This window comes from Pelobates fuscus, chromosome 4, assembly GCF_036172605.1.
Source record: "Pelobates fuscus isolate aPelFus1 chromosome 4, aPelFus1.pri, whole genome shotgun sequence".
Taxonomy (NCBI): domain Eukaryota; kingdom Metazoa; phylum Chordata; class Amphibia; order Anura; family Pelobatidae; genus Pelobates; species Pelobates fuscus.
This window is the reverse complement of record NC_086320.1, coordinates 183,171,920-183,175,932: the sequence shown is the minus strand read 5'-3', so window position 1 is coordinate 183,175,932 and position 4,013 is coordinate 183,171,920. Positions and strand designations below refer to the sequence as shown.

At 39.1% G+C, this 4,013-nt stretch overlaps 1 pseudogene; it reads right to left on the bottom strand.

The window, feature by feature from the left end:
• Nucleotides 1-1,355: 1,355 nt before the first annotated feature.
• On the bottom strand, nucleotides 1,356-1,474 carry LOC134609568 (5S ribosomal RNA; annotated as a pseudogene).
• Between the last annotated feature and the right edge of the window lie 2,539 nt (nucleotides 1,475-4,013).

Here is a 4,013-nt window from a genome sequence, read left to right as displayed (position 1 = left end):
ATATTATATATATATAAGAGATGCAATTAATGAAATGTAACTCACCCCAGGTGCTGAGTATGAAAACCGGCGTCCTGCCGGATCGTTTGCGCATGTGCGTGATTAGCTCTGCCCATTTCCGTGACGTCATCGTGTGAGGCTAGCGTCGTTGCCATGGCGACATGGGTAACTAGAAAAAGGTCGCCATGGCAACGTATAGCGACACCAAGTGACCACCAAAGTGTAAATAGAGCTGTAATACAAAGCAGCTCATGTGGAAGGGGACATAATGTCCCATGGGCTATAGGTGGACGAACAAAAAAATTTAGCAATTGATGGTAGTGAACTGTACTGTATCAAAACTCTGTTGTCCATAGTACATAAAGCAGGATCCTGATGAAAGTCCACAAGTTGGACTGAAACGTTGAACTGTTTTAATGGAACCAGAATAAAAGTTATTTTTTAAAGAACATCCGTGAGTGCAGCCATACTACTTGAATTTATATATATATATATATATATATATATATATATATATATATATATATATATATATATATACACAAGTGTAGTGGCACTCACCCTTTAAATGAATAAGTAAAAAACTGCCTTGGTGCAATCCCACGCTGGGTATGTAAAGCAAGAAGGAAAGAGATGCACTCTCAGGTCTTTGTAGAAAAAACTCGATATTATTTAATAACAGGTAACATACATCTGATCGACGTTTCAACCTCTTCAGGTCTTCCTCAAGATCAGTATACAAACATATAAAACACATATATATAGGCACCATAGGAGGAGTTACTCACCAAACAAACAATGTACACCGGTTTCCATTAGTCCGAACCCGGAAGTGCAAGTGGAGCGTCATGTGACGCGTGACACGTGGCGTATGGGCGTGGCCATTACTATGACGTGGTTGCTCAGAAACGGGTAAACTAAACCCGAGCAAGTATATAGTGAACGTGGAACAGCTCGGATTAGGCAGAGAATTATCTGTGCAATAAAGTGAAAGGGCATAAAGCCCTGTGGAGTATACAGGAATATAATACCTACCAAATAGCATGGTATACACACAATAAAGTGATCACCACTAATAGTGAGGACTCAAAGGTCTATTTCTATGAAAAAAGAGACTATATTGATATTGGTCCAGTATCTGACATACACCAATTAAAGTGACCATATGTATGTGGATCTTAAGTAGTGTAACATGCACCCAGTAGGAACAATACAAAGAACAAATGCATAATACATAACACATACAATTAAATCAAGCATAACATGGGCACAAAATATACAGAATATTCAAATGAGTATACTATGTGAAGACTTTAATTAGAGATTCTTAAAAAATAAATGAAGATTAGGACAAAAGCTTATGGCACCTGAGGTTATTAGTTGGTCTCCCATACAAGTACTAACCAGGCCCGAGTCTGGATGGCTTCTGAGATCTGACGAGATCAGGCATTTTCAGACTGGTATGGCCATAGGCTCTAGGCAGGAGAGTATGGAAACTAGGTATTCAATGATAATCTATAGGTAGTGGACTGAAACCACATTCAAGCCAAAACAGAGGAAAAAAGAACTAATCCATATACTCTGTATATCATGTAAATACAAGGAGATCGATACTTCAAATAAAGACTGCAGAGTCTATAGAATCAAGGAAAGGGGGGTGGAAATGCCAGTTAGGCTAAATATATTTTGGACGATCACTGATAGTGATTGAAATATAGCCATATGAGGTAATACTAAAAATCTATTGCGATATCAATCACTGACTGGATTAAAGAAAAATGTACAAAAAATGTATACAAAAAATATATATATATAGAGACTATACAGAAAAAATGTATACAAAAATAAAATAAAAAATCTACACTGCCAAAGTTGTATATGCCAGTGTCGTAGGACCTAATTGATCACTATAATTAAGTCCCTACAAGTAGATGGAGTGTAAAGAAGTATCCCCCAGAAAAGAGAAAGAGTAGGCAAGACACGCTATATACAGTATACATATACACTATGATACAAAAATGTACAGGAGAAGAGGCTCAGAGAGATAATCCTAGACTACCGGGATAAGAAAGGTGTATGGTATCAGAGAAAAACTGAATAAACAATATTCTCATTTAGTCCTCTGGGTGTTACTGTGTCCAGTTGGTATGTCCATTTTGCTTCCCGTTGAAGAACATTCTTGATCTGTCACCACCCCTCGGAGGAGGTGGGATATGATCAATCGCTGTGAAGCGTAATGATGGTAGTCTATGAGTTAAAGCCAAAAAATGTTTGGCTACTGGTTTGTCGCTGTAATTATCCCAATAGGCAGTGGTGATGGTTGACCGATGTCCACGTATCCTGTCCCTCAGGGTGAGGTTAGTTTTGCCTACATACGATAGTCCGCACGGACAGGTAATAAGGTATATTACGTGGTCTGTGGTACATGTTATATGATGTCGGATGTTGATTCTTTTGCCACTGTGAGGATGTGCGAATGACTTGCCACTGACCATGTGGCTGCACGTCACACAACCACTACATTTGTAGCATCCTTTTTTGGTGATATTCGATATAGGCTGGTAACAATGAAGTGGGTAATTTCTGACCAAAATGTATTTAAGACTTCTTGAAAAAGAAGTGGGTTGGCCCATGAAGTTGTCAAGTGTGACCGGACAGGGAGGGGGTAACCCTCAAAATTTGTAATACAAAAAGGGAGAGAGAGAAACTGTCCTTAAGGAAAAACCTAATATAAGGATGTTGGTATCAAAAAAGATATTTTGTAGGTTTGGTATCCTGTGGAAATAGGTAGAAGAGTATATAATAATATATATATATAAATATATATATATATATATATCAATCTTTAATAGGGTAAGTATACGCCGGTTCTGAGTAGCAATAGGTGCTGGCTAGCTTATAGTTGGCACCCAGACTTACTTGCTTAAGACAGAATGGGGCGTGTAGGTAAGGGGGTGTGGCACTATGTTAATATATACTACAATCACATAGTACCAAGCAAATGCAGAATTGACAATACACAATCGAAAATAACAAATAAATCCACCCTATCCTATGTTCTTGGGCCAGTTCAAAATGATGGACAGTGGCAATAGGAGGGGAAGGGCGGGTAAAGGGAGGGGGGGAGGGGAGGCGAAATGGGTAAACGGGACTAGGTTAAGCAGAGTGTGCCGTGCCTAGAGGAGAAAAACTCATTTCAATTTTCAGGTGTACTATTAGCGTATTATGATAGTGGCCACTAGAGGTCGCTTGAGAGTTAATATGAGATTACTTCATTGACCCAATAGTAGCTACTAGGATGTATATACAAGTTGAGGCTTGAACTCGTGTCCAATGGACTAAAGTGGGCTATGGCAAGTCTGTCACTTTAGTTTAAAGCCTAATGCTGTCTTAACAACCAGCCTAGAGGATGAAGTAAATGCGTAATATGAACTCTCGGTTCATGGTTTTATCCAAGTGTGCTGATAACGTCCTTTAATAGTTGACCGCTAGGGGTCGCTCAAGGGTTAGCTTTAAAACCTGTGAGTTTACTTCATTAATACGATAGTATCTGATGTGGGTGTATAGACTAGTAGAGATATGACCTGGTATCCGACAGACTGGAGTAGAGTATGCCAAATCTGTCACTTGGATCCTAAGTCTAGTACTGTCTTAACAACCGGAATCGAAAGAATGAAGTCAGTGCTTGAAATCCTATGAGTTAACTTCATTGATACAATAGTATCTGGTGTAGATGTGCAAACAAGTAAAGGTATGGCCTGGTATGCGACAGACTGGGGTAAAGTGTGTCAAGTCTGTCTCTTGGATCCTTAGCCTAATACTGTTTTGACAACCGACATAGAGAATGAAGTCAATATGTGATATGGACGTTTCTCAAAGAGATAGTTAGTCTGAGGGTCAGGCACAGGTATTGCAGAAACACAGAGCGATTACGTATTTGGTTATAACTGTAACCTACAGGGTGTTAAATGCATATATAGTTTGGCCCGATTTTACATCCAGCTCGGATAATG